The sequence below is a fragment of the Zalophus californianus genome, chromosome 7 (genome assembly GCF_009762305.2).
Source record: "Zalophus californianus isolate mZalCal1 chromosome 7, mZalCal1.pri.v2, whole genome shotgun sequence".
Classification (NCBI taxonomy): Eukaryota; Metazoa; Chordata; class Mammalia; order Carnivora; family Otariidae; genus Zalophus; species Zalophus californianus.
This window is the reverse complement of record NC_045601.1, coordinates 95,354,830-95,376,020: the sequence shown is the minus strand read 5'-3', so window position 1 is coordinate 95,376,020 and position 21,191 is coordinate 95,354,830. Positions and strand designations below refer to the sequence as shown.

Here is a 21,191-nt window from a genome sequence, read left to right as displayed (position 1 = left end):
TGGAAAGGATGAACACCTTGTTAATATTGAGATTTCCTATCCATGAACACGGAATATATCTCCATTTATTTAGTTCTTCTGATTTCTTTCATCAAAGTTTTATAGTTTTCCCCACATAAATCTTATGCATGTTTTGTTAGATTTATACCAAAGTATTTTATATTTTGGATTGTTAATGTAAATGGTACTGTGTTTTTAACTTCAAATTTCACTTATTCATTGCTGGTACATAGGAAACTAATTGATTTTGTATATTAACCTTATAAACTTACAATAATCACTTATTAGTTTCAGGATTTTTGTTGTTGATTCTTTCAGATTTTCTCCACAATCATGTCATCTGCAGTTTCATTTCCTCCTTCCTAGTCTGTATACCTTTGTTTCCTTTCCTTGTCTTATTGTATTAGCTAGTACTTCCAGTGTGCTATTGAAAAGCAATGGTAAAAGCGGACATCCTTGCCTTATTCTCTTTCTTAGACAGAAAGCTTTGAGTTTCTCACCCTTAAGTGTGACAGTTGCTATAGGTTTTTTATAGATATTCTTTATCAACTTGACAAAATTCCCCTCTATTCCCATTTAACTGAGCATTTTTATCGTGAATGGGTGTTGAATTTTGTCATATGCTTTTTCTAAACCTACTGATATGAGCATGTGATTTTTCTTAGCCTGTTGATGTGATGGAGTACATTAATTGATTTTTGAATGTTGAACCAGCCTTTCATACCTGGGATAAATCCCACTTTGTTTTGGCATACAAGTCTTTATATACTTTGCTGGGTTTGATTTACTAATATTTTACTGAGGATATTTGCATCTATATGTTCATGAGAGATATTGGTCCGTAGTCTTCTTTTCTTGTAATTCCTTTGTCTGGTTTTGATACTAGAGTAATGTTGGCCTCATGTTAAGAAATGTGTCCTCTGCTTATATCTACTGAAAGAAATTGTAGAGAATTGGTATAATTTCTTCCTTCAGTGTTAGGTAGAATTCACTAGTTAATCCATCTAAGACTAGTGCTTTCTGTTTTAGAAGATTATTAATTATTGATTCAATTTCTTTAGTAGATATAGGCTTATTCAAGGTAGTCTATTTCTTCTTGTGTGACTGTTGGCAGCTTGTGTTGTTTAAAGAATAGGCTCATTTAGGTTATCGAAAATGTGGACATAGAGTTGTTCATAGTATTCCTTTATTATCCTTTTAACATGCATAGGACCCATAGTTATGTCCCCTCTTTCACTTCTGATATTATTTATTTGTGTTGTCTCTCTCTTTTTTTCTTGGTTAGCCTGACTAGAGGTGTATCAGTTTTACTGATCTTTTCAAAGAAGCAGCTTCTGGTTTCATTGTCACTATTATTTAGAAAAAAACAAAAACAAAAACAAAAACAAAAAAACCCGGTATCTGTTAGATCATTTAAGAATAAGAAAAATAAGTTTTCAGTTTACTTTAATTTATTCTTTCTTTGAATCTCTTCCTTATTTTATGTAGATCCAAGTTTTGAGTTCTCTCTGAAAAACTTTTAACATTTCTTGCAAGGCAAGTCTATGGGCAATAAATTTCCTCAATTTTTTTTTTTTTTGTCCAAGGAAGTCTTTATTCCTCTTTCACTCTTAAAGGATAATTTCACAGGATACATAATTCTAGATTGGTGGGGCTTTTTTCTCTCTCAGCAATTTACATATTTCATTCATTTCTTCTTGTTTGTATCATTGCTGAGAAGTCAAGTGTAATTTTTATCTTTGCTGCTCTATAGGCAAAATATTCCCCTCCCACCCCTCCAGTTTCTTTCAGGATTTTTCCTTAATCTTTGACTTTCTGTAACTTGAAAATAATATGTCTATTATAGTTTAGGGGAGATTTATCTGTGGATTTTTGTGTTTTTTTGTTTTTTTTTTTATCCTGTTTGGTGTTCCTTGAGTTTCCTGCATCTGTGGTTTGGTGTCTGACAATTTGGGCAAATTCTCAGTCATTACTGTTTCAAATATTTCTTCTGTTTCTTTCTCTCTTCTCCTTCTGGCATTCCCATAATGCATTTGCTATACCTTGTGTAGTTGTGCCACAGTACTTGGATGTGCTGTTCTGTTTTTCTCAGTCTTTGTTCTCTTTGGTTTTGGTTTTAGGCATTCTACTGATATATCCTCAAGCTCTGGAATTCTTTGCTCAGCTATGTCCAGTCTAGTAATAAGCCTGTTAAAGGTATTCTTTGTTCCTATTATAGTGTTTTTTATCACTATTATTTCTTTTTGGTTCATTCTTAGAATTTCCATATCTCAGGGCATCTGGGTGGCCCAGTTGCTTAAGCATCTGACTCTTGATTTCAGCGCAGGTCATGATCTCAGAGTTGTGAGATTGAGCCCAGCATTGGGCTCCATGCTCAGTGCAGAGTCTGCTTGAGATTCTCTCTCTCCCTCTCCCCCTTCCCCCAGCTTGTGTGCATGCACAAGTACATGCTCTCTTCCTCTCAAATAAATAAATAAAATCTTTAATAATAAAAAAAGAATGTCCATATCTCTGTTTATTTTGCCCTCTGATCTTACATGCTATCTGCTTTACCTATTAGATTTCTCAGTATATTAATCATAGTTTTTAAAAAATTCCCAGTGTGACCATTCCAACATCTTTGCCATATATGAGTCTGGTTTGGATGCTTGTTTTGTCTCCTTAAACTGTATTTGCCTTTTGGTAGGTCTTAAAATATTTTCTGCTAGCCTAGCATGACTTACAGGATAAAAGGAACTGTTGTAAATCAGCCTTTAGTATTGTATGGGGGAAGGGAAAGTTTTCTATAGTCCTACAATTAGGTCTCAGTGTTATGTTTGCTTGGATTATGATTCTAAGCTGATATCTAATGCAAAAACTGAAAAAAATGTAATTAAAAAGTAACTTAGTAGCACAGATCCACATCAAAATGATGTGTGTTGTAATAGTATTTTATATCGGTTGTGCTTCTCGGGCTAGCATTATTTCATTCCTTTCCCCATTAACTGCTTTGCTATGGACAATTTTAAAAATTGTATATAATAATTTCTCTTACTTACATTTGAATAATTACCAAATATATAGGATTTTATCCTGTCTCTCAATCTGCTTCAGTTCTCTGGAATGGATTCCTTCCTATTTATCTATTTCTGATTTTGTTTAAAATTGTGGCCTATTTTTCATATGCAGTGTAAACGGCTTTTGTTGGAACTGGAAATTGTGCTTCCCAACCCCAGCTTTCCTTTAGCTCTGCTTTCAATTAAAGTTCAATTTCACTCCATTGTTGGCCATATTATGAGATGCATTATATAAAATCTAATTTGCATATACTGAAACATTAGAGGCACACCAGAGGCACTTTTTAGTTATTTAAATTCTAAAATTATTCCTTTATCCCACATCTGGTGGAATCATGTAATGTTCACTTTTTCTTAACCTCTGAAGTTCCTCTATGAGCTATTAGCATTAGATGAAATCATCCTCAAAGGCTTTGAAAAGAACTTTTTCAAGGAGTTATACCTCTAGCATCATGCTTTCTTGTTCTAGTCACACATAAAAAGTGCATATTCACATGAACAACTTAGCTTTACTTATTTCTATAAACACAATGACATCATACTTATATTTAAGAAAGTGAGAAGAGACCATGATTTCTTTTGATTTCTTTCTCTTTCTCTCTCTCTCTCTCTCTCTCTCTCTCACACACACACACACACACACACACACACACACACACACACACACACCACATCCAAGACATTGTAAATATTCTACTATGGTTATGACCTCTGTGGTTACACAAAGCAGAAACCCAACACAAGCTAGTTAAAACCTAGGGGCTCTAGCAATAAGCAACATCATTAGGCTTCATTCTAAATCTCTCCTCTCCTTTTCTTGATTCTTGCACAGGCATTTGCCTAAATGGGGCCAGGATGGCCAGTAGCACCTTTGGTTATAAAGCCTGCTATCTCAAAGACCACAGTGAGAAAGGCCATTTCTTCCTGAAGAGTTTCAGTGAAATTTCTAGATTGTACCACAGTAGACTGATTTGGAACCAACCACTCTGGCCAGAGAGTGTACTCATTGAACAAGCCAGGTTGTGTGTATCTCCCGGATCCAGGCCCATCCAAATACTTAGACAGTTGGGGAGGGGTAGTTACCAGTGGAAAAAAATCAAATCAATTTCTAGAAAATGGTGGTATATAATGGGTAGATACACAAAATAAATATCCATTATACTCCCTAGGCAGTTTAGAGAATCAAGCATCCTCCCAAACCGGATCTGACTTCTAATCTTCTTGTGATCTACTGTGCTCAAATAAACCGAATGATTCGGTCAGCAAATCAGGTCAGTAAAAAACATTTGAAAACCTGCCTTGTGTTAAATATAGACTCCAAACATTTCTCTTTCCAAACAGTATGCTGTCATCATTCATCATATACACCAATGCAGTAGCTCACTATAGTCATCACAATAAGTCATCACAATAATTCTGCACCAATGAAACAGAAGGGTTAATAATTCCAGTTAAAGATAGTGTTCTTATCTCATCTTCCAAAGTCTGCTAAAATTACATTAAAAATATTTTTTAAGGATAAACTCCCTAGCACAAAGAGAATCATAGAGGAGATGACAGCAAAAAGATTTGGAAGTTGGAAATCAGATGGACAAGATTTTTGAAAGATGAAAACTGGGCCAGCAGTGGCTGTGGGACCCAGAAGCAAGTCAGATCAAAGCAGAATGGAGGAAAGGTTAAGGGTGCCCAGTGGAATTCAGGTGGGGTTGAAAGCAGAAGAATCTGATAAAAGTTAGGCAGAGGAGTAGATAGATGTCCAGACCTGCCTGCCAAGCCAGAGTAGCCTGGAGACTAACCTTAGAGCACTCAGGTAGAAGACTGAAGGTATAGTAACTGGAGAGGTAGAAGGAAGGAGACTGAATATGGGGACCCCAGGCACGGCTGAGTGTAGGGATACAGTTCCGGAAATGTGTGGGTCTTAGTAAAGATCTATACTCAAAGGTGAATCCCTGGCTCCCTTCCCCCCAAAATTTCTAAATTTGGTTTTTCAAAAATTCAGATACAGTTGACATATAACATTGTGTGAGCTTAAAGTATACAAGATTTGGGCACCTGGGTGGCTCAGTTGGTTAAGCGACTGCCTTCGGCTCAGGTCATGATCCTGGAGTCCCGGGATCGAGTCCCGCATCGGGCTCCCCGCTCGGCGAGGAGCCTGCTTCTCCCTCTGACCCTCTCCCCTCTCATGTACTCTCTCTCTCATTCTCGCTCTCTCAAATAAATAAATCTTAAAAATAAAATAAAATAAAGTATACAAGATTTGCTACATTTATATATTATAGTATGATTACTACCATAAATTTCGTCCTGGATTTTCAGGTTATTATGGAGGTATAGTTGTTGAGGTAAAATTGAACATATTTTCTTGACATTTTGTTAGCTTTACTTATAATTTTTATGTTTATAGAGATATATTATGTGGGTCTCCATTTGTATTCTTGCCTCAGGTCCAACAAACAGAATTCAAAACAAACAGGAAAAAGTAATCTTGAGGAACACAGACAGTGCAGGGAACAATTAAAAACAAAGAACAAAAAAACCACACTATAAATGATATTCTTTGAGGAGAAAGAGATAGGAGGAGATACTGCCAAGAAATCTAACAGAGCTCATGCCCTCTCAGTGACTCTGCCTCTCTCCTGAACTACACAGCACCACTGGCTTGAGTGAACAGGGCTCCCTCAGAGTTTCTTGTGTTCTCTGTAAGAACATCCCCTTTTCAAGAGATGCCACATTGACACCACTTGCCATACCACCATAGATGGGTTCCACAAAGTTCTATGTGCTCCTGGCAGAAACTTCCCCTCCCATATTCCACCATTAGGCCTGAGCTTGTGTCCCTTTGTGACTGAGAAAAACAAGACTGGAATCTCCACCCAATGGTTCTGTATTCCCTTAAATTGGCCCAACTGCACTCTTCCTAAGCCCTAAGTGTCTACGGTGACCTCTAGAATATAGAATCAAATATCAGCTCAATCAAAAGCAAAACTCCTCCATCCTCAACTTCTTTTCTGAAAATTCCCATCACTTCCTGGCCCCCAAAAAGAAAAGCCTTCTCTTATAGCAGCACTTGACATAGTTAGCTCCTCCTTTCCACCAGAAACACTCTCAGTTTTCCTCCTGCCTGGCCAACCAAGCATTACCAGCCTCCTGTGCTGGTTCCTCTTCACCTCCCCAATCTCTAAATGTTGGAGTAGACCAAGACTCAGTCTTTGGAGCTCTTTTCTTCCCTTCTCTTTAAATGCCATGGGACATTGCACTACTAATTTATATACTCATACATCCAACTGCCTTCTAGATAAATGAACTTGGATCTCTAATTTGTATCTCAAACTGAACATGATTAAAATCAAATTTTTAAATTTCCCTCCCAGCCTGGCTCTTCTTATATTATCTTCATCATCGTAAATGGCAACAACACTTTTTCTGTACTTGGTCCTAAAACCTAGGATTCATTCTTGAACCCTCAATTCTGAACTCTTGTTCAGAACCTGGCTACTTCTTACTCTATTACTCGGGTCCAAGTCACCATTACCTCTCACCTATATTATTGCAATAGCCTCACAACTACTCCTTTTTCCACTATGGCCGTCCTGTTGTCCATTCTCTACAAGGCAGCCAGCGTGCTATTTTAAAAGTGTAAGTCAGATCATAACTTCCCTCTGCTCAAAATCCTCTGTGATCTTCACCCCTAAACCCTCTCTGACTTATGTCTGGACCCTCTCCCCCTTGCTCCAGACACACTGATCCTCTTGGTGTTCCTTAAACTTTCCATGTCCCTGCCTCAAGACCTATGTACTTTCAGTTTCCTCTGCCTGAAAAGCTCTTCCCCATGTCACATCTTACTCTCTCACTTCTTTCTAGTCTGTTCAAAAATATCACCTCATCATTGAAGCCTTTCCTGACTCCCTGACATAACACTGCAGCCCCTCTTCCAGGCACTCTCAGCCTCCCTTTCCTCTGTTTTGTTTTTTTCATGGACTTCTCACTACCTACCTGACACATTCAATATGTTTCTGGGTGTGAGCTCCTTGAGGACAGAGATTTTATCTGTTTATTCATTGCAAATTATGCAGAGCCTAGAGAAAATACCTGTGACATAATAATTGGTGCTCAAAATTTGTTGAATCCACGATTGAATGAAAATAAGTTGAAAAAGAAGAACAAAAGGCTATAAAGGAGAGGAGTTAGGAAACAAAACCAAATTCTCTTGAAAATTAAAATATGACGGCTGGAATTAGAATCTATTAGACAAGTTTGAAGATAAAGTAGAAAAAATTCTCCCAGAAAAATATAAGGGAAAGTCAAAGAGATGGGAAATAGGAGACAAAAGATAACAAAATTGAATGATTAGAATAAAAGGGAAAATACCCCAATTCTGGGAATTCTGGAAAGTAAGATAAAAGAAATAATAAAAAAAAAGAATTCAATAAATTTCCCAGGACTAAAGGACATGTGTTTCCAGATTAATGTTTGCACTAAGGGAATCCAAAATTACACAACACTCATGTAAAGATATTGGGCTATATCATATAAAATATATATGCATTTACCATTAGACCAAGCAATCCCACTCTAGGACTCTATCCAAAAGAGATACTTGCAAATATGCCAAATGACATATGCACAAGGACATTTATTATAGAGTTATTTGTAATAACAAAATACTGAAAACAATCCAGATGTCTATCAATAGGAGAATGATTGAATAAACTATGTTATCTAGTTATAAGTAACATTTTTGAGCAATGGAAGAAATGTGACTATGAATGGAAAATTAGATAATATTAAGGTATTAGTTATTTTTACAGAGGTAATAATGACATCATAAGTATGTTTAAAAAACTTATCTCTTAGAGATGTGTATTGAAAGATTTATGGGTGAAATGATAGATGTCTTGTACTATCTTTAAGGTATTCTAGCAAAAAAATTAAAAAGATAGAAAGAGATGGATGATGTAAAGCTGGAAAATATTTATAATTGTTTAATCTATATGATTAAACATGATTGTGTCCAAGTATTCATTACAGTATTCTCTTTACTTTTTATTATATTTGGAAATTACTATAATAAAATATTTATTCCAAACACAATGGATTTTTTATTACTATCATTAAGTACAATATCCAGAAATTAGTATATACTAGAGACAAAATGAGAGTCCTAAAAGCTGAGAGAGAGAGAGAGAGAGAGAGAGAGAGAATAGGTCATGTAAAAAGGACCAAGAATTCTAATGGTACTGGAGCACTCAGCAGCAAACCTGACCTCACAAGACGATGAAAAAGTGCCTTCAAAATTCCATGGAAGCAACTCAAAAAATGGGAGAAAGTATGTGACATCATATAACCAGTAATAGACTTTTTTCCAAGATATTAAAAGAATTTTTATAATTCAACAATAAAAATCCAAATAACCCAATTAAAATATCAGCAAAAAATTTTAAATAGGCATTTCTCAACAAACAAACAAACAAACACAAGTTGCCAATAAGCACATGAAAAGATGTCCAACATCATTAGTCATCAGGGGACGCAAATCAAAACGACACTAAGATACCACTTCACATCCATGAGGATGGCTATAATAAAAAAAAAAAAACAGATAATAACAAGTGTTCTCAAGGCTATGGTAAAATTGGAACCCTCATACATCACTGGCAGGGTTGTAAAATAGGGTAGCCCCTTTGGAAAAGAGTTTGGTAGTTCCTCGAACTGTTAAAAATAGAGTTACCATATGACCCACAATCCTACTCCAAGGTCTATACCCAAGAGAACTGAAGACTTATAGCCACAAAAAAATGTATATGCAAATGTCTATAGCAGCATTATTTGTAATAGCCAAAAAGTGGAAATAATCCAAAGGTTCATTAACTGATAAACGAATAAGCAAAATTGTTATATCCTTACAATGGGATATTATTTAGCCGTAAAAAGGAAAGAAGTATTGATACTTACAACATGAATGAACTTTTAAAAACATTATGCTAAGTGAAAGAAGCCAGTCACAAAGAGCACATATTATATGATTCCATTTACGTGAAATGTCCAGAATAGGCAAATGCATACAAACATAAAGATGATTAGTGGTTGCTAGGGAGTTGGGGAATGGGAGATGACTACAAATGGTTCAAGGTTTCCTTTTTTTTTTTAAGATTTTATTTATTTATTTATTTATTTATTTGAGAGAGAGAGAGAGAGGAGAGACAGAGCGAGCAAGTGAAGGGAGGGACAGAGGGAGAGGGAGAAGCAGACTCCATGCTTGCTGCGGGGCTTGATCCCACGACCCTGAGATCATGACCTGAGCTGAAACTTAAGCAACTGAGCCACCCAAGCAACCCAAGGTTTCTTTTGAGGATAATGAAAATATTCAGGATTTAGATAGTGGTCATGATTGCACAACTCTGTGAATATACTAAAAACCACTTGACTGTGTGTTTTAAATGGATTAATTTTATGGTGTATGAATTATACCTCAATAATGTTGTTATTTAAAATACTGTGAAGAGGTGACCATGGGTCATGATGCTGGGTGTGGTCTGTGGCTCTATCAGTTGACATCTACTCTGTCTTGTTTGCTGATTGACCAAATGTCATTAAAGATATTCAAGCAGCCTGTTCAATTTACTAATCCAGAAATTCTTGGCTATTTTGGATTGGCAACTCTTCCTAATCGAATCCAATGAAAATGCTTTCTGAGTTCATGGTAATGACTGAAAATCCACATTCAAAGATAGCCTCTTTTTGACTGATCTATGCAAAATTATTTTGAGTTGGAGAAGAGAGAAAATTTTAAAAAACTGTCCAAACTGATGCTCTAAGGGTTAAGATTAAAGAGAGAGAGTCAAACTGTGATTTATAGCAGTGGTTACACCAAGACATGGTGAGCAATCAACCACAGAGTTTGTTTTGGTATCTCTTACATTCATCAATGACCGTTTGAAAGATCTCTGCATGATAAAAGTGGTTTGAATAAGTGGTCATATCACAGAGAACACAGTGCAGTGTTGTTTTTACTCTACTTCAATTTTTGAGCATGAACTTAAATCCTTAGAAGCTAAGTTTACAAAGATGATCCACATTCAGATGAATTATTTTACCTATCATTGCAAAACCTAATAACCTCCCTTAGACAAAACGACAGCAGTTGAAGAAGTAGATTGTTGATGAACCTTTGTCACTGTTTATAAAGGTTTATCACTTACCTGAATCAGAATCAGATGAAGATAGTGAAGAGTTAAAAATCACACTGTGCTCTCTCAAGTCTAGCATCCCAATTTTTGTGGTAGGATCCAGTTGATAGATGTAAGTTAATGGCAAGGGGTTGGACTTCATCTCTCTCCATGGGGCTTTGTGGGCATGAAGACTCCAGAACACAATGACTGTGGCTGAGGGCAGCACTTGTCACTCACCTGCAGAGCTTGAAGGGTAACCCTGGACTTCCTTTATGAAAACGTTCACTTGAAAACAACAGAAAAGTGAAAAGAAAGGATGTGAATAAAGACCACACCTGGCTGGAAATGCTTGTCACATGCAAGGGATGAATACACATGAACTACATGCATGCAAGCATGGATGTGGATGCAGGGCAGACATGGCAATGGCAGTGTGTGTGAGCACGTGCGTAAGAAAACACACCAGAGCGGGAATTTGGTTGTATGTTTTTCTGAGATTGTTGGAAGAATGCCCACCCTAAGGTCCTATGGAATGTTATCTTGGTTTTATCTTTAGCTGTGTTGTAACTTTTCCCAAAAAGTACTGTAACATTATTTGTCATTGTTGTGGCTTTTATGTGTGCTTTTATTTATTTTCATTTTCTTTCCTTTTTAACCATGAATGTTGGAATCAGTTTTAAATGACTGCTTAGCAAGTATCATTAATAATAAATTTCTTTGAGCTTAACAGGCCTAATTAGCTAATCATTGAATAGGACTATTGATTTATATCAAGGAAAAATTCATTTTTACCTAAGATGCTCTTGAGCGGTAGGACTCCTATATACTGATACAGAAAGATGAGCTGATGGAGCCAACAATGAGCATATTATTCAGCGTGCAGTCCCACTTCAAGTCTCTTACTTCGTTATTCTTGCTGTATACATCTGAGCACAACACCTAAAACCAGTTTGCTGCTACCATTCAATACAGATAATTTACCTATACATTTATCTCCTTCCCAAGTAAAACAGTGGAAAACAATATAGTGAGATACATGGTCATACTTAAAAGAGTTTTTAGAAAAAAACGAGAGGATGTTATATGCAATTGATAAAGTATTAAACACTACGTTGGAAACTACTGATGTACTATATGTTGGCTAATTGATTTTAAATAAAAAAATTTTTTAAAAAGAAAAAAAACGAGAGACTTCTAGCAGGTAATTTTTTAAAGTCCTTTAGATTCTGATGCCAAGGAACTAAAAGTTAAAGTAATTACAGTGAACTCATTATAAGCCATTTTTATTTGTAGTCTTCTAAAATGTTTATCCCTAGAAAGTTAATCTTGGTTATACTATGTTACAGAGAAAAAGAGTCTATAAGCTCCAGCTGTTGGATTTTAAGTTAAGATTCTTACCTACAAAATCAGAGTCAGTAAGATTATTTTTTTTCTAAATTTGAAAATAATGTTCTCTCTTTTTAAAGACAATTTTAAAAACCTTAATTAGATCTGTTCAAAAGCCATTTTAAAGATCAGCCTCAGGGCGCCTGGGTGGCTCAGTCAGTTAAGCCTCTACTCTTGATTTCAGCTCAGGTCATGATCTCAGAGTCCTGAGATGGAGTCGGGCTCTGCACTGGGCATGGAGCCTGCCTAAGAGTCTCTCTCCCTCTTCCTCTGCCTCTTTCCCCACCCTTCCCACACATGAGAGCACTCTATTAAAAAAAAAAAAAAAAAAAAAAAAAAGCTCAACCTCCAGCTACAGACATCAGGTTCATCTGGGATGAGACTTTGAGATTCCAGACCCAGAATTCTCCTGTAGTGTGGCCAAATGGAGACCTCATTCTGGCCAGGTCGTCCTAACTTCAACCGTTTCCTTTGGGAATAGTTTTCTGATAGAATGTGGTTAGTAATGATAGTTGTGCTGTATTTAGATCATCTCATCCATGGTCACCCGTTGTCATTCCCTTCATTTTGAGTAACACTTTTCTCCATATGATGTACAAGAATGTACTGGATATCAATGCAGGATCATGCTGATGATCCATGGGTGGCAAGGGTCAAAGCTCCTTATTCTTACTCATTTTGTGCAAAGCGTGGCCTTAATCTTCATTTTCCCCTTTGTAATGTCTTACTATAGTACATTAATAAGGGAGTTGTTCAAAGTGTGTGCTTTTTCTCAACATTTCTACTGATTCAAAATCAAAATTGATATATTTAAAAAAACAAATGGAGTAAAGACAGCAGGGGGCGTTGGTTTATTTATATTTTCACTTTCATCAAGGGGAGGTACAGAGATTGAAAAAAATTAATTTAAGGATGAGGTGAGATTTTTGTTTAGTATTTGGTCAGAACAGGGAAAAAATAAGTTAAAAATATTAGTTTTGAAGGTATACTCCTTCAAAATAATCAAGTTTCTCACTAACACTGTGTCTTTACCACTGAATACCTATGAATGGTCAAATGGGATATGGTTTGCTTTTAAGGAACATTTTATCATTTGCCTTTAGGAACACTATTAAAATGTTACATTTGTGTTCTGTACATTCTTACCAAAAGAAGGTATCCTATGATTTCAGTACACTGCATAGAAGATCAGTTATTCTCATTATTTTGACATTTGTTAATTATACTAGAGAAAACTGTTTTAAAACAGTATTTATAAATTACCATGTATACACTAAGCCCTGTGACATTTGAATAAAATTGTTACTTAGGAGAAGTTAACACTTAATAATATTTATGGGGGTACAGGAACCTACACATTTTAAATCACTTTTTGTTTTGCTGCCTAAAACTAGAAAAATGATTTTGCTAATGATATTTTGTATGTTATTTTACCAAGACATCACTAAATTTTACCTACAAAAATGTACTATGGGAACACTTGTTTTACACAATAATCTTATATCCATCAAACTAATTTTTTCCAATAAAACACTACTGTTTAGATATTTTCAAAAAATTCTGAGAGAAAATAATTTCCAACCTGTAATTCTATAATAAGCCAAGCTATCAATCAGTTGTGAGGGTAATATGAAGACTTTTGGAACATGTAAGCTCTCAAAACATTTATTATTCATGCAACTTTTCTTGGGAAGTTATCAAAGAATATGTTCTAAGAAAATGAGGGAACAAACCAAGAAAAAGAAAAATGTAAGTCCATCAAGCAGTTGATCCAACCAGAAGAAAGATGAAAGAGTCCATGGTGATGCTGAAAGCAAACCCAAGGGCTACAGGCCCAGAGAACAGCCATAGGGACAGAAGATGCCAGGAGCTATCCTCCAAGAAATGGTGATAATGAGGGACAGCCTGATAGGTAAGGACACTGTAAGAGAAGATCTATGCTTCTGGAGGAGAGTCTGTGAATAAATAAGAAAAAACATGGCAAAAATTGATTTTGGGGGTGTTTTTCTAGAACACTAGAAAAATACTACAAATATTATCATGTGGAATCCAAAAACAAAACAAACAACAAAACAAAAAACAACTCTTAAATACAGAGAACAAACTGGTGGTTTCCAGAGGGGAGGGGCAAAATAGATAAAGTGATTAAGAGGTACAAATTTCCAGTTATAAAATAAATGAGTCACAGAGATGAAAAGTACAGCCTAGGGAGTATACTTGACACTCCAGTAATAATGTAGGGTGACAGATGGTGACTATATTTAGGTGGTGAGCACTGAGTAGTGTATAGAAATGTCGAATTGCTATGTTGTACACGTGAAACCAATATAATAGTCAATTGACATATCATACTTCAATTTAAAAAAAATTATTAGCTCCAAGGGAAACCAAAGTTATACAAAAGAAGAAATGTAATCATAGCACATTATGTGATTTAGCTGTGAATAAATTTTACATGAGAAAAATCATATAAGCAATGAATACTGAACTAACTATTATTATATAAATATATGGGAGGAGTGGAGGAGGGAAAGTTGTGTGAAAGCATATATGCTTGCGTGTGTATCCCCCGCGATGTCCTCGGCCTATTTGAGAGGGTGCTAGGGGGGCTACATCCTCTCCTGTAAATGGGAATTCAATAGCAAATAGCTAACACTTCAAAAACCAAAACTCTCAATATAGTTATGTTCTTTAGAAATATGGAGGCAAACTCCAAAAGAAATAGCTAATGAAGTTGAAATGGTTGCCTATGTGAAGCAGAAATTGGATGAGGTGTCCTATATTTTTATAATAAATATTGTGGAACCATTTGACTCTGAACATGTATAGAACTTAGATTAAAATATAAGTTTCTATAAGAGAAATATAAAAGTATACTTATACAGTCAGAATTCACTTAATTCTAGCTGCTATTCAGTATTCAACTCTACACAAGGGAAGAGAAATCTCAAAATACAGGCTCAAAATATCTTGAATAAAAGTCTTTAAGAAGTGGTAATTAACTTTTGAGGGTGATCAGTGACTCCTTTGAATCTGATGCAAATTAAGATCTCTCTACCAAGAAAAGTGAACTTGAGTTTCCAGAGAGTTCACAGACTTCCTGAAGCTCATCCATAGATCTTCTGGATATCTACATATCACAACTGAAGAACCCTTATTTTGGAGAAAATAATAAATATGCACATAAAATAGCAAAGCCTTGAAATGGGCCACATGAAAAGAGCTTCTTCACTCACCTGAGTAGCATTCATAAAAGTAGCCATGATCACAGGCAAGAGGGGGGTCATTGCATCTTCCATTCGGGTCTCCTTTTCCAAGTAGATTTCAAATAACGCCAGACTTTAAACCTCTGAGATTATTTCCTGCTCTCAGTGGTTTTAAGACTAGAGGGCAGTGTTTCTCTCGTGTATTAAATAGGTGTCTTTGTTTCAAAACTAACAGAAAGCATTCTTGGGAGATTTGATTGCACAGGATCTCCACACATTTCCTGTCTATTAGCAATGCTTTGTTTAGTTGGAAAGTGTAGGTCCACAGTTTCATCTTCTGGACCCAATTTGGCCGTAAAAGATTAAAGAAACCAAAACCAGATTCTTTTCACTTTAAAAATGATGAAGGCCCCATGGAATTTGGTATATGAATGTTTGCACTTAGCATAGAAAGTCTTCAAAACCCTACTGAGGCAAACCAGAATTGGCCAGGAAAGCATATTTTCCAGATTTTGAGTCATTTGGAGGGGTCCATTTTAGGGTTTTTGAGACATATTATAGAAGACATGCACAGAAAAAAAAAAAAAAAACTAAAACTAAACAACTAATGAAGAAGCCTTAGGTAAAGTTTTAGTTTGCAGGGGCTTTGAACCAGTGAGTTTTCACAAGTTGTACAATTACTCTCTGTTGAGTAAGACTTACACCAATCACTCCCTTCAGTAACCTGTGATTCACACACAGCCTGCTGCCAAATTACAAGGATGCCAAATAACATTAGTTACAAAATGCAGAAGAAAATTTAAGTTGTTCTTTTCTTCATGTTGGCAGGCCTCCCTACCTGAAAGAAATTAGTAAAATTTTGCCAGATGCTCATACAAAAGAAAAGACACTTTATTTTTTGGCCTTTTTAGAACTGGTCAATTGCAAAGCTATCCTCTTCCCCCCCACACCACCTTTTTTTTTTTTTAATTTTAAGAAGCTACCTCAGAGAGTACTCATTTTCCATATTTGGGCCTTTGTTCAGTTGAATTTCACCAAAGCCCTCTCAGTTTCTTTGCTCTTTCCAAAAAAGGCCCTCATGAACAGGAAAGTTTAATACAATTAGTTTTCACTATCAGTTATGAGACTTACCTCATATGTTTCCCAAATATAAAAAGAAATAAATGAAATAAAATGAAAATAAACAAAGAATCTAAAAGAGATTTTTGAAATGAGAATTAAGAATAAAATTTGGGGGAAAAAGTATATATTAATCACATGCAATGAATCATAGGGATATGATAAAAAACATATCAAGTAGTTCAGCACTTAGGAGGTGATTTCTCTAATGGCAGTTTAGAGTAGAAGACTTTAAGAGACCCATTACTTGTAATCACCATGACCTGTGGAATTATGAGCCCCTACCCAAACATGCCATCTCCCTAGCCCACCTCACCAGCCTACTTGGCCTTAATCAAAGGCAAACTAGAAGTGCATTTTTTATTCTATCAGAGTTTTTTCTGTTTTGTTTTGTTTTTTACTGACCTACCTCACTACTTAGAACAGGACAATTTGCAAGGGGATATTTAACAATATTTTTAAATGGTGAGGAATGGCAATTAAACAAGTAGATGAAATCTTTCACTAGCTCAGAAGTTCTATTTGCACTAATGTCATTAACACCCCCTAACCACCAAAGTTTTCCCCTGCTTGTCTTATTTACTGGTCTGCTAACTAGAAGATGGGTGGGCTTATCAAACTTTATTTAGAACTCTCTCCTGGATGGCATGACCAAATATATAAATCTACTTCAGCTCTGTAATCCCGGTGCTTCAGAGTCTTGTCTAATTCCTCTTTACTTCAAATATTTAAGAGACTGCTTTGTGCCTTTTGGACCCATACACAAACACCTAGAACAAGTCAAGAACCCCGTTTTATATTGTCCTCCAAGGGCACAGCTGTAGCTCTTGGTTGCCTACACTAAACTCTGATTACATCTGAATAACTTGCTTCCTCCAAAAAGACAAAGGCTTCACCAACCTCTTCCACCGCAATCCATCTCCCTTTCTATCGGTTGGTTTAGGACTAGTCCTGTGATGCAATTTTGGCCACTCACTCACCAAAAGAGGTCTACTAGGGGTCACATGGGAAAGATATGCTCTTTTTTTTTTAAGATTTTTATTTATTATTTGACAGAGAGAGACACAGAGAGAGAGGGAACACAAGCAGAGGGAGTGGGAGAGGGAGAAGCAGGCTTCCCCCCGAGCAGGGAGCCCAACGTGGGGCTCAATGTGGGGTTTGATGGTGGGGCTCGATCCCAGGACCCTGAGATCAGGACCTGAGCCAAAGGCAGATGCTTAACAACTGAGCCACCCAGGCACCCTGGGAAAGATATGCTCTTAAAAAGACATGCAGAAAGGAAAAAAATAAAAAGACCCTACTTTCTCTGGGAACATTGTCGTGTCTGGAGGTGATACTGAGGATTGTTGTCACTTCTCATTACCAGCTCAAAGATAAAGCCAACCTTCAGAGGGTGGTAGGGCCAAGGGGTTCACACAGAAGCAAAGACAGAGTGTAACAGATTATGCCTGAAACCTGCCTTTCCACAAGACATCCTGCAATTTGAATTAATGAATCCCTTACTGTTCAAGAGAGTTGGGTCTAGGTTTTCTGATCCTTTCAGTAGACTGCAGCCTAACATAAGCAGAGGGTAAATCAGGAGGACCTTCAACCAGAGAATATTCCTTTTTTTTTTTTTTAAGATTTTTTAAAAAATTTATTTGACAGAGAGGGAGAGCACAAGCAGGGGGAATAGCAGAGGCAAAGGAAGAAGCAGGCTCCAAACTGAGCAGGGAGCCCAACGCCGGACTCCATCCCAGGACCCTGGGATCATGACCTGAACCAAAGGCAGACGCTTAACCAACTGAGCCACCCAGGCACTCTGAGAATATTCCTTTTGGTCTCTACTCTTTTCTTTGCTAATATTCTCACAATTCCCAATCTCAGGCTATAATAAATAGTTAAATAAATCAAAGAGAGAAATATCCCTAGGCCAGAACACTCATAAAATTCCCCTTAATATCATTTAAAATAGGCCAGGTTTCCTGAAAAGATCTTAAAGTATATCTTTGGGAAAAGTATGGATACTAAGTTATTTAAATTGCTGATGATCTAGAGTAGCACCCGTGCAGAGTGAACTTGTGGGCAGTAACCCAAAAACCATTTGATCTTGGGGGTTTAAAGTGACAACTAATTCTTAAAACAAATAAAGAACCATGCAGAAGTCATAGAAATAAGGACAAAGTAGGGAGGTATAAATTGCAGGGGGAGGGGGTTTAGCAAATGTAACACCAGACTATAGTTCTCCTCAGCCAAGAGAACTTAATATACTTTGCTTGAAATATTTCATTTCTAAATAAATCATATTTTAAAATTACAAATGGATATGGGCAAAAAAAACAACTTCATCACCGGTTGTATATTATCAGCATGAAAATCTACAATTCATACTTCTATTAAAAGGCTACTGAACATCGTAGAGGTGTCTGCAGAGAGCTAGATCTCCTCAACTTACGCTGACAACAAGGTTTTAATAAATGAACTCTGAACAGGGAGTAGAGACCCAATAGTCAGAGGTCGTGTAAGGCTGTCTTGGGCTTTAGCTAGTTGCTAGGATAACACTCAACACATCGAGTTAGGAGTAGAGGACAGTGATCCAACTAGCTCCCTGCACTTCCCTGCAACATCTGGGGGAATGGCGCTCTGCTTTATTTTCCAAACAGACAGAATTGACTCTTCAGATGGAATTGATAGAAAGTGAAAGACCGAGTCTAATGTGGTAAGAAGCTGTTAAAAGATTAGTATTGGCTTTTGGTGGAAAAACAATTATGCTGAATTACATACACATCTGCCACACACTCAGCAAACTATCAGAGAAGGCAGATTTTCCTCACATTTTACTTCTTGGACCCTTTTCAATTTTCAAATAGAATACAGTGCTCTAGCTATTGCTTACATGCATTTTCTTTAAATAAACTTCGAACAAACTTAGAAAGCCTGATATTGTTTCCTAAAGAAACTCTTCTTTCCCAACCACTTACTCTGCAGGAAATAAAAGTATATATATGCTCTACTTCTGAAAACTGCTTTACAGTTTTCAAAATTCTTTAATGGGCATTCATTTGATAAAGAGCATTCATTCATCATTTGCATTATTTCATTTGATTAAAAACAACACCACCAATAACAACAAACCTAAGCTTCTTACAGCTCTGCTTAGAGCAATTCTATAAGGATAAAGGGGTATTCATTCATATTTGCTGTCCTGTTCATTCATTCATTCATTCATTTAATAAGTATTCATTGTCTACAATGTGCCAGGCACTGTTCTAAACACTGGGAATACAACAATGGGAAAAAGAAACAGACAAAATCCCTGTCCACGTGGTACTTACATCTTCAGAAACATGATGTAACTATTTTACATATTTCCATTACATTACGCGAATAGCTTAGTTTTTCCGTGTTGCTTTAGGGAAGGAGATTTAAATCATTACTTGAAGGAGCAAGACCCCAAATCTCATACACTGACATAGGTGATAGCTTAACAGTGTGGGGAAAGTTTATTAATTCATGAAGGAAAAAAATTAGGCTCCTTTGATGTATTTCTCAAGTGAGAGAGTAGATTTTCCATTTACCATAAATCCAGCAAAGAACAGTGCACATCACAGAACTCCTTACAACCATTTATCACACACAGATTCACTATGTGCAGGGCAGATTCCATTTGTTTTTACTTGAATACTTACATCAACTCTTAGAGTTGTTAAAATTATATTTTCCAGATTAAAACATATACATACACACGTGTGCGCACGCACATCTTGGAGAAATGTGAATGAGCCTGAAGCTAAATTTGTTGTGAGGTTTCAGTAAGTTAATAGATATGACATGCTTATGACAGTGCCTGACAAAGAGTGTTAGATAAATATTACATATTACTATGATTTCATCAGATTTAAAGATGAGAAAACTGAGGCCCTGAGAAGTAACTGGTCCAAGGTGCAAAGCTGGTTGGGAATCACCTCCCTCCCCAGAGGGACCTGGCTGATCTCTCTGCCTAGCAGTTGGTCATGTCCAGTCCATCCTACGCACCATGACATTAGAGAGCCACCATTAGAGTGCTATTTCTATGTCACGTTAGAATGCGTTTGATTTGGGTAACAAAAGTCAAATAGGGAATCTAACACCCACTAGTCATAAGCCTAACCACTTGCTACTTTAGAAATGGGGAAACAGAGTTCTGATAATACTGGACACAGTCTGTTCCTTTTTGGGAGGGAGGAAACAGGTCACAATGACAGACAGTCCTGGGTAGAGTGAAGTTCTCCCCTGGGGGCACCAGCACCAGGCTAAGGGCACCCAGAGGCTGGAAAACACCAAAGACAAACATGCCTGCTTTGTCATTTGCCTGGGGTTTTCACTTCTCTTTAACTTACCACACGTATTTCCTGGGCAGGAGGTGAGGACTAGAAGAAAACCTCACAGCTACGGAACCCGACGGTTCTGGCCCCTGTTGGCGCACACACACCTGAACCCTATATATGGAAGGGTCAGTGGTGAGGGACACAGCTGAGGCAGAGGGAGAAAGGAAGAGAAGTGGGAGTCCTCTCTTCAGGAGGAAGACCTGTCCTTATCTAGGTCAGTTCAGATAAGTAATCCAAAAATATTTACTTGAGCGCCCTTCCCACCCCTTGTATGACACCACACTGCAAAACTTTTGTCCAGACTGCTGATCCTGTATGAGTGCCCTGCTCCCAGGTTCTCTTTAGTTACTAAAACATTTACCCAGTGTAATGGAGTCGTGGTTAGTTAGCATTATTACTTTTTTAGATTGACTCTGCTGGATAATATAAGGGAGTTTTTTTAAGGGAGTACTGTAGTCTAACAGCCTCTCTTTTGAGGCTCAGTGAGGGGCTTTTCGCAGCCCACTCCAAGAAGAGAGCATGCCCACATTCACAGAAGCCTCTGCTAGAACCGTCCCTTCCATAAAGCCTTGGAGGAGAACGTTCTCCCTTAGCCGTGGCTGGCTTGACAGTTACAGATGGAAATGATGGTAAACCGAACGTAGTCCTGCACCAGACGGGACATGCAAGTCGTCGGCTGGCCTCCTGGAGGTCACTGTAGATTGGGGGTCAAAGTTCTACCTCTATATGTACTCTGAATATTGTCCCTTTGCATGTTCAGTCTTTCATCTTCATGCTGCAAACTCAGACCCCCTCCTATTTCTGGTGCCGGCAAGCTCTTGGCGATTTCCCCCTAAAAGCTGCATGCCAGAGAAGCTCCGGCTTTAGTTAACAAACCCCAAAGGGCCCTAGAAAGCCAAGGATGTGTGT

At 37.1% G+C, this 21,191-nt stretch overlaps 1 protein-coding gene across 1 annotated transcript in view; it reads right to left on the bottom strand.

Moving 5' to 3' along the window:
- Positions 1–21,191, bottom strand: part of COL21A1 (collagen type XXI alpha 1 chain) — a 367,375-nt gene that overhangs the window by 317,335 nt on the left and 28,849 nt on the right. Inside the window, exon 2 of the mRNA XM_027603472.2 lies at positions 10,256–10,510. The gene's annotated coding sequence lies outside the window, so the exon portion shown is untranslated. The remainder of the gene's footprint in view (positions 1–10,255; positions 10,511–21,191) is intronic.